This window comes from Sinocyclocheilus anshuiensis, unplaced genomic scaffold (genome assembly GCF_001515605.1).
Source record: "Sinocyclocheilus anshuiensis isolate Anshui unplaced genomic scaffold, SAMN03320099.WGS_v1.1 scaffold836, whole genome shotgun sequence".
NCBI classification, from domain to species: Eukaryota; Metazoa; Chordata; class Actinopteri; order Cypriniformes; family Cyprinidae; genus Sinocyclocheilus; species Sinocyclocheilus anshuiensis.
The window spans coordinates 523449-534417 of record NW_015551122.1 but is presented as its reverse complement, the minus strand read 5'-3'; the positions used below and the strand labels follow the sequence as shown (position 1 = coordinate 534417).

Sequence of the window (10969 nt, the reverse complement as noted above, 5' to 3'; positions counted from 1 at the left end):
ATCTATCTATCTATCTGTCTATCTATCTATCTATCTATCTATCTATCTATCTGTCTGTCTCTCTATCTATCTATCATCTGACTATTTCTTTCTTTCTATCTATCATCTGACTGTCTTTCTATCTATCTATCTATCTATCTATCATCTGACTATTTCTATCTATCTATCTATCTATCTATCTATCTATCTATCTATCTATCTATCTATCTATCTATCTATCTATCTATCTATCTATCTATCTATCTATCTATCTATCTATCTATCTATCTATCTATCTATCTATCTATCTATCTATCTATCTATCTATCTATCTATCTATCTATCTATCTATCTATCTATCTATCTATCTATCTATCTATCTATCTATCTATCTATCTATCTATCTATCTATCTATCTATCTATCTATCTATCTATCTATCTATCTATCTATCTATCTATCTATCTATCTATCTATCTATCTATCTATCTATCTATCTATCTATCTATCTATCTATCTATCTATCTATCTATCTATCTATCTATCTATCTATCTATCTATCTATCTATCTATCTATCTATCTATCTATCTATCTATCTATCTATCTATCTATCTATCTATCTATCTATCTATCTATCTATCTATCTATCTATCTATCTATCTATCTATCTATCTATCTATCTATCTATCTATCTATCTATCTATCTATCTATCTATCTATCTATCTATCTATCTATCTATCTATCTATCTATCTATCTATCTATCTATCTATCTATCTATCTATCTATCTATCTATCTATCTATCTATCTATCTATCTATCTATCTATCTATCTATCTATCTATCTATCTATCTATCTATCTATCTATCTATCTATCTATCTATCTATCTATCTATCTATCTATCTATCTATCTATCTATCTATCTATCTATCTATCTATCTATCTATCTATCTATCTATCTATCTATCTATCTATCTATCTATCTATCTATCTATCTATCTATCTATCTATCTATCTATCTATCTATCTATCTATCTATCTATCTATCTATCTATCTATCTATCTATCTATCTATCTATCTATCTATCTATCTATCTATCTATCTATCTATCTATCTATCTATCTATCTATCTATCTATCTATCTATCTATCTATCTATCTATCTATCTATCTATCTATCTATCTATCTATCTATCTATCTATCTATCTATCTATCTATCTATCTATCTATCTATCTATCTATCTATCTATCTATCTATCTATCTATCTATCTATCTATCTATCTATCTATCTATCTATCTATCTATCTATCTATCTATCTATCTATCTATCTATCTATCTATCTATCTATCTATCTATCTATCTATCTATCTATCTATCTATCTATCTATCTATCTATCTATCTATCTATCTATCTATCTATCTATCTATCTATCTATCTATCTATCTATCTATCTATCTATCTATCTATCTATCTATCTATCTATCTATCTATCTATCTATCTATCTATCTATCTATCTATCTATCTATCTATCTATCTATCTATCTATCTATCTATCTATCTATCTATCTATCTATCTATCTATCTATCTATCTATCTATCTATCTATCTATCTATCTATCTATCTATCTATCTATCTATCTATCTATCTATCTATCTATCTATCTATCTATCTATCTATCTATCTATCTATCTATCTATCTATCTATCTATCTATCTATCTATCTATCTATCTATCTATCTATCTATCTATCTATCTATCTATCTATCTATCTATCTATCTATCTATCTATCTATCTATCTATCTATCTATCTATCTATCTATCTATCTATCTATCTATCTATCTATCTATCTATCTATCTATCTATCTATCTATCTATCTATCTATCTATCTATCTATCTATCTATCTATCTATCTATCTATCTATCTGACTATTTCTATCTATCTATCTATCTATCTATCTATCATCTGACTCTTTCTTTCTTTCTTTCTTTTTAACTATCATCTGACTATTTATATCATATATCTATCTATCTATCTATCTATCTATCTGATTATATTTGACTATTTCTATCTATCTATCTATCTATCTATCTATCTATCTATCTATCTATCTATCTATCTATCTTCATACCAACACCCTAGGAACTATCCAAACCAACCTAGCAACCACCCCAAGCACCTTAGCAACCGCATAGCAACACCTTAGCAACCACCCTGGGTACCCTAGCAAATGCATAGCAACCAGCCTGAGTACCTTAGCAACCGCATAGCAAAACCTTAGCAACCTTATAGCAACACCCTAGCAACTGCCCCGGGTACCCTAGCAACCGCATAGTAACACCTTAGCAACCACCACAGGTACCCTAGCAACTGCATAGCAACACCCTAGCAACCATCCCGGGTACCCTAGCAACCGCATAGCAACACCCTAGCAACTGTACCGGGTACCCTAGCAACCGCATAGCAACACCATAGCAACTGCCCTGGGTACCCTAGCAACCACATACCAACAACTTAGCAACAGCCCCGGGTACCCTATCAGCCATATAGCAACACCCTAGCAACCATCCCGGGTACCCTAGCAACCACATAGCAACACCTTAGCAACCGCCCCCGGTACCCTAGCAACCGCATAGCAACACCTTAGCAACCGCCCCGGGTACCCTAGCAACAGCATAGTAACACCCTAGCAAACATCCCGGGTACCCTAGCAACCGCATAGCAACTATCTGTCTATCTATCTGTCTGTCTGTCTGTCTGTCTGTCTGTCTGTATGTATCTATCTATCATCTGACTATTTCTATCTATCTATCTATCTATCTATCTATCTATCTATCTATCTATCTATCTATCTATCCTCTGACAGACTGTATTGCCTTCAAAACTTTCAAACTTTTAAGCTTTTAAAACTACTTTAAACTTCAAACTATTTCAGACTGAAAAGCATCAAACTTAAAACTTTTTAATCTTTTCAAACTTTTTCAAACTTTCTGGTCCGGCTTTCTCAAGACAACTTAAAGTTTGTCTTGACAAACTTTTTTATCTAGTTATTATTATTATTATTATTATTATTATTATTATTAATATTGTTGTTGTTGTTGTTTACTTGCGTCTCTTGTTTTTGTTTGTTTTTTTTTTGTTCTCAGCAAATATTGATATTAATTGTGATTAATTAGATGAATTTGTAAGTAAAGCATTATAATTAAAATGCAATGCTTATTTAAACACTTTCTGGAGATTTGTAACATTTAATAATAATAATAATAATAATAATAATAATAATAAGCATTCATGGTCATTAATTGCATTTAAATTATCATCACTCTTTTATTTGCACTCAGTCTTGCGCATTCACCCAATATACATAGAGAGCTAACAGCAATATCAAAACAGACACAAATAATGACACTTTTGAAAAAAAAAAAACAACTTGGCATGCTTCCTCAGATTTGAAGGCAAACTTTTGCAGCCAAACATTTCCCGGGTGAAATTTATAACTGAAGCTGTAACGTGTGTGCTTGATGCAGGAAAACAAACAACATTGGTTCTTGCACATCAAGCATGCACGTTTAAGTTTCTGTTTACCATATTTAATGTGCTTAAGATGGAAGAAAATACAATTTAAAAAATAAAAAAGTAAAGAATAAAAAGTAATGTTTTTCCTTCAGAAATGTAATCAAGTAAAAGTACAAGTAGTCAGTTTAAAATGCACTTGAGTAAAGTACAAATCCCCTAAACTAATACTTAAGTGCATAAATCAAGTAAAATTACTTAAGTATTTTACACCCCAGAATAAAAGACAGAGGGAGTGTTCAGAGACCTGTATAAAATCAATCATTGTGTTTGAAATTTTGTTGACGCTAGTGCCGCAGAAATGATTTGATTCACTTTTAAGAGACACAATTTCAACTTGAAAGCTCTTGATTTATCTATTAATTATCAACATGTCAGACCTGACCATGATACCTTTGCCGTCACCACTTTTATGCCTAGTATAAATCTACAGTATATATTTTTTTTCAGTTAGCGCTCAGGCATGATGCCGGCGTGGAGTGTGGTGTTGTCTGTCAGCAGTATGACTGGCACTCTTTGGCCTCTTGCCTGGACATGTTCACTCACCCCAGCGCTGTTGAGGTGGCCAATGAGGGATGATTTATCGATGCCGTCCTTATGTATGCTGACCCATGCAGCGCAGGAACAGAAGCTAAAGCAGCAGGGCTGGAGCCCGCTGTGAAGCCATTTTCCAGCAATTAAACTGCACTGGTACTTCATGGCCATTGGCCACTGAAAGAGAAAAGTTACAGGGTATATGCAAAGGTGACATTAAGATGCTATTGAACTAATTTACTGAAATAAATCAAGAGAAAAAGCCTGATATGCTCAGATTCAAATCATGCACTCTAAGTATGAGCTATAGTACTAATACTTGCCTTTGCAAACACCACTTATAACACATTTCACAGCGGCCCAAACTATTGGAACTCTCTGCATACTACATTTTTTTTTTTTTCTATTTTATATTAATAGACTTGCTTACCAAAAGACCAGCAGGATATAAGCTCATTAAAGCCCCAAGGCCTGCCATGTATTGCCAATTTGTCAGACCATTGAACACTTTTCTCCCTTTCAGCCTTTCTTGGTCAGTTCATGCATTTTTCCGGGATCAATAATGATGACTAATCAGGTCATTAATACAGGCACAAGGTTCCTCCACATTTAGCTTGAACACAGCTGTAAGGGTTTTGTGTTCTTTAAAAAAGAGAGTAATATTCTGTTTAATTTCACTTCAGTATTGTAGGAAAATCCAGTTAAGGATTAATTATTTGAAAAAAAAAAGAAAAAAAAACATTGTTTATTCGATGCATTCTAAGGGGTGCAAAATACATACGACAGAAAGCATGAATCTTGCTTCACAACATTTTATGCTTTTTCAGGGAATCCAATTATTCAAATATGAAATCTATTTTTTATGAGCTGTTCAGAGTGAGAGACTGTCATGCAACTAGCAAACAGTATTAATAAAAGAGTTATTAAGTTCTGAAGCCTGGAAATTCAAATGGCAATAACAATTATTTTACCCATGAAATGCTTTGTCAACAAGACATTGTAGTAACGAAAATTTAGCAGGATTTTTCCTCTTCATAAAGAAAACATTACTACAAAACAGACATCTGTCTTTTGAAGACCTGTGGTTCATCATATTGTAATAGGACTATCCATGTGTTTAAAACTGGATAGTTAAATGTATGGTTTTATGGCTCTATAATCACAATGTGCACAATAATCAAATCATGTGTGTGGAAACTGAGTGTGAGCTAATAATATACGCGAGATGCCTTCATAATCGACAGTTTTCTTCATGACCATCTGTTGCCGGAAAGCTATTTGCACTTGTTATAGTAAAAGTCAGAATCTAACAAGCGATGGAGCGCTGTGGCTCTTTCCTATTTAATTATGCCCAATGACTGTCATAGCCTCTAATGTACGGACAGGCTGAATACACAGAACAGATGGCTCCATATAACTAAGGTTGACTTTGTGTATGTAGACCCCTATTAAGCAAATCAAGAGTTGGGATGAAATCGAGGATAGATTAAGCTTGGACCTCCTTTGTCAGTTTGCAATAGAAGAGTAACAGTTTTTATAAGACTCTATATCGCTAAAGAGTCTGCTTTATTCTTACAGACACAAAACTTGATCTTAAATTCAACAAAAGAGCTTCCTTGCTAAGTGAAGATATATTATGTCATAGTGCCGAAAGACTGAAGAGACTCAGAACTGGGAGTTTAAATCTAGTATTTGAATATTGTTTATACATATTTCTATCATGAAAACTCTCTGAATAGTTTAGCATGGTGATGGCTATGACGTTGTTTGTCTTGACGCAATAGATCTGCTATGGCAGTGTTTCTCCAACCTGTCCTGGGGACCCCCACTACTGTACATTTTGGATGCCTCCCTCATCTGACACACCTGATTCAACTCATCAGCTCATTAGTAGAGACGGCAAGATTAAGAATTGGGTGTGACCGATGAGGGAGACATCCAAAATGTGCAGTGATGGGGGGTCCGCAGAACAGGTTTGAGAAGCACTGCTGCTATGATGCTGCTGCTGTTATGGTGGCTGCTGTTGCTATTGCTGCTACAGAAGAAGTACAGAGACTTGCTGCTGCCATACATGCACAGATAAGCTGCTGCGGCCATGTAAGACATTCTGCAGATGCACAAATTGTCATACATGAAATGATCCATGGCAGATCTAAACAGGTGGAGCTGGGGGAGGTGGAGGGTTTCTGTAACACTTGCTGCAAGACACAAACTATTTAAATGTTATGCAGTAAGCCCATTGGCTGCAGATGCAACAGAGACCAATCAGTTTGTGCCATGTAATGATGATGTCATAACTATCAGTTTGCGCCATCTACAGTTTCATAACAGAACTAGATCTGTACTAGCCAAGTCTCATTTCGTAGGCTGCACCATTTGAAGGTCACATTTGTCAGCCTCTAATGTCGTCAAGGATGTCTCATTTCAGAAAAGTGACTAGTATTAAATTCACTTTTATTCCTTGTGAGGCATAATTTCTTTCTTACTTTGGAAGGTAATTGTTACTTTTCTGAAATGAGACAGGCACAATGACATTTGTGACAAATGCAACCTCTGGAAATGTGACACAGCCCATAGTTTATGAACATTTCAACTGTCATTTTAAATTTCTTTATTGGCTCAAAATAGCCTAGTTTTCTTCTCGCTGCGAATTCATAACTGAAGAATTCCCTTACGAAACTTAACCATGGTTTTACTACAAATAAAACTAAAAAACCATGTATTTGACCCAAAGTTGGGTTGAAACAACCCAGTATTTTTTAGAGTGTATAGTTAAACCATGGTAACCACAAATTAACCATGGTTTTGTTACACTGACCATTATTTAACCATGTTATTTGTAGTAAAACTGTGCTTATACAAATGGCAATCAACATCTTACTCTTACTATAATATCAGATGGCTAATTTTCACAAGGGAACTCGAAAAATTATATGTAGTGTTCATCTGTACTTGTCTCCAGGTGTTTCAGAAGGATATAAAAGAATAATTCTTATTTTAAACTGTGAATTACTTCTGTGTTTTGAAACATGCAGTGTTTTTATTGTAGAGTAACCTCTTATGTGTGTAAATATCAAAAACATTTTGACATTTAATTTTATGACCCCTTCAATAAAATAAAATGTTTATGTAAATGTATGTCCTGAATATGTTTAGTGTGTGTTGTACCCAACAACAGCCTTTAGCTATGACAATAATCACAATATAATCACAAGACAATTGTATTTTTTTTTTTTTTTACTACTGACATGTCTTGTAAAAATAAGGACATATGTAATAAAAGGACATGAAGTGTTTTCTGGGACCACCACCATGGCTTTCTGGTCCATTATAAAGAGGTCTGTTCTAATCTTTTATTAATAAATGTTGAAAAGCATGTCTTTTGATGGTCTCCTCTTCATCATAACTGGCACATACACAGCTTTCCTTTTATCTATTAATAACAGCTAGAATGGGATGCCACTCAACAAAGGTTACTTCATTATATTGTTCCATGGTCTTTTCTGAATCATTCCCAATGCACATACTATAGTGAATCCTTTCACTGTACTTAACTGACCTGTGCAGAGGGTTTTACTAAAGTGTTTCATAATTGTGTGGTGGTAATGAATTTTTCAGATTTCTTCTTTTATTCATCAAATTGTGGCCACAGGACATTACTGACGTTTTATGCATTTGACACTTTGATAAGGACATTTCATGTTCCTTCATGTTTCGCTGTGTTGACTGTGCCTCTCTGGAATGCTTAAGTCTGTTGCTGCATTGCTCTTTCTGGGATGATTGTTGTCTCAGGGTGAGGTACAAGTAGCGGTGAGCGATCTGCACAGTGCTGATAACGAACAAATGCAGCACACGTTCAAAACATGCTCAATCTTATTATTTTTTCACAACAGTCAATTTGTCCCAGTTCCTTCATACACGTCTCTGTGTTTAGCTGCTGTGCTGTAGATATAGTGACACACTTAAGCCACACTTAAAATGTATACATGTCATTGCATTAGATAATGAAATTTCACTTTAGTGGAATATGTTCATTGTTGTTACGATGATCTACTCCGCTAGGACACCTGTGTGAACTTGAGGCTCACTGAGGTCCTAATCGTCATGGAAACTCAAAAGTGACTTATATGGAGCACTTTACATAGTCATACAACTTAGTGTGCCACAGAAATAGCACTCTTGCATGTTATATGAAATGAAACAAAGGTAACAATCAACTAAATTATCATTTTGAGCAGGTCATCCTGACATCACTAGACAACAAGTAAATAAATGTGACAATAAAACAGCAAACAGTTAAACAATGTCACCATGTGAATCATTCATGCTCCTGTACACACTGAGAAAAGGACAAATGCTACTGGAGGTTTTTGTTTTGTTTTGTTTTTCCCCGGTGTAGGTCTATTTGAACTAAAACAAATGCATCAATCCAACTCACCCGCTGTGCTTGCTGGTTCAGGAAAACAAAAAAACAAAAAAAAGCTCAGAATATATCATAATATAAAAGGCTGCAGTTCTTGAAGCTTTGCACGACTGGGTAAAAAGCACATACTACATTTTTTTTTTTTTTTTTAATCATTTTGTTTGATCTAAGAATTATTTTTACTGTGACAACAGCCTTATAACTTTGATTGATTCTTGACTTTGAAACAAATTATGCATTTATGTTTAATAAAATATGATAATATCTCTACATGCTTTTAGAATACATTTACAAAATTGAATTAATCTTTTTTCAACTGTTAATTACATTTAAATTAAGATACATAAGACACAGGGTTAAAAAGGAACACTTTATTCTTTGTTTAATTTCTTTTCTTGTTATGTTTGCTGTTTTACCTCAGAACTGCTTTTTCTCAAAGGACCAACTTGTCTTTAATAGTTCAGTGAAGGGCAGTGGAGCATGCCATCGCTCCCGGAGGTGCATTGTCTATTAATAGGTTTATGGCACATCAAGCACCCTTCCCCCCATTTCCACCAGTCCACATGCCTCAATGCAGCAGCACTCAGCCTCCAATACTGGAAATACTTACAAAGTGTCTCCTGCTGTACCGCGCCCGGGGGGTTCTTTCCCCAACGAAACAGGAATACAAGGTTTAGTGTCTGTGACAGTTAAAGGAAGCTGCCTTTTAAATTATTATTTAAGGTTATGATTAACAGAATGAGATGCTACAGTGTTTTCAGGAATTGCTAGATCAACTGGCTGCAGAGAAAACAGAGAAATCGAATTATTTGGTAATATATTCACAGACGGTTAAAAATATATATCTCACAATGATGAAAGTAGGGGCGATTCATTAAACACGTGATATTTCAATCTCATTCACTAACCACCTGCAAATTTAAAATTCACACTGAATGTTTAAATAAAGTTCTAAACTGTTTTTTTTTTTAAGTTGTAATCATGACTCCTCTCCATTCTATTCAAGTTCACAAGAAAAAAAAAAAAAAAAACATAGATTCAGGTGTTTGTACTGCAGTGTTGGAGAGATGGTGTTCCGTTCCTGGACCCTTCACTCAGAACCGATCGGCGAGTTTGGGAATTGCACCATGGAAATTGTGTCGTTGATCAGATTCTGTGGCCACGTTTAATGAATCAGACACTAAAGCAACAGAGACAGCCCATTTCAATGAATAACTCTATCAGCAGGTCCAATTCATTCTTACAGATTTACCCCTAGACCTAATTTACTAAAATCTCAAATAAATTTGCTTGTGAAATCTGAAAAATTGCAAGTGCCCTTTGTGGGCCAGATGACTTGTGACTGTGTTTGCATGTGATAACTGCACCAAATGTTAAACCATGCTGCCTATATTTGTATCATATATACTTTTTTAAATAAATTGATAATTTAATTAATCTAGGATCCAATTTGATCAAAAATGACAAAAAAAAAAAAAAACGTTCACACTTTATTACGCAGCACAAACATTTTCAACTAATAATAAAATGAAGAAAGGTTTCTTGAGTACCACATCAGCATATTACAACAATTTCTTAAGTATCATCACCGGAGTAATGGCCCACTGAAAATGAATCTTTGCTACTACAACTAAGCTAAGCTAAGCTAAGCTAAGCTAAACTAAACTAACACATGCGTGCAATACATTAAAATGGAAAAGTTATTTTAAATTGTAATAAAAATACTGTTTTTGACTATTATTGATCAAATAAGTGAACCCTTATTTGTAAGTACTTATACATTTTCTAGTGAAGAAGTCAGTGATATTTGGTAATTGCTGGAATTAGTTTATGAATTACAGATAGCAAATATTTAAAATATACCCACCATTTGACTTTTACAGTGTTTTTTTATAACCTGTTTGTTCTATGTCATAAATATGCCACTGGAACCTTGTTACGTTATGGCAGCTCTATGACAACACCAGTGTCAAAAGGTTCAACCAACTGCCATAACAACCTAAGATATACAACCAGCGGCCATTTTACTTTCATGCCTGACTGTGAACTGCAGAAGTAGCTGTAAAATCCTAGGCCAAATCAGTCTTTCTACACGGATGGTTTTAACACTAAAATACACTTACAAATACTACATGAATACTATAAAAACCATGCATTTTGTTATGAAATGAATGTTAACAGTGTTTCCTGTCCCATGTAACAAATTAGCTCAAAAGGGAAATGTATATAAATAATTACAATTAATTATAATTAATTACAAATATTTACCTCAGCTGCCAGTAGTAACTGTAGCAGAATTAATATTACAATCAACTAACCTTTGTCCAGCGAACATTCAGTGTAATTTCATATCAACTCTAAGAAAGGATATTTTCGTGGCCACAGAAAATAACTTTCTTACAGTACCAATACATTAGAGCATGTAGCTGTAGATCAGATCGTAAAAGGAACA

The 10969-nt window shown here is 34.1% G+C and overlaps 2 long non-coding RNA genes across 2 annotated transcripts in view; both read right to left on the bottom strand.

Moving 5' to 3' along the window:
* Nucleotides 1-4882, bottom strand: part of LOC107663093 (uncharacterized) — a 10117-nt gene extending 5235 nt beyond the window's left edge. The window contains exons 1-2 of the long non-coding RNA XR_001631288.1: nucleotides 4872-4882; nucleotides 2908-2913 (exon numbers count right to left, since the gene is read on the bottom strand). This is a non-coding gene — a long non-coding RNA (uncharacterized LOC107663093). The remainder of the gene's footprint in view (nucleotides 1-2907; nucleotides 2914-4871) is intronic.
* On the bottom strand, nucleotides 2177-2594 carry LOC107663094 (uncharacterized). Its single transcript, XR_001631289.1, has 3 exons — nucleotides 2502-2594; nucleotides 2393-2415; nucleotides 2177-2188 (listed from the first exon to the last, which is right to left on the bottom strand). It is a non-coding gene; the product is annotated as an uncharacterized LOC107663094 (long non-coding RNA).
* Nucleotides 4883-10969: the final 6087 nt, after the last annotated feature.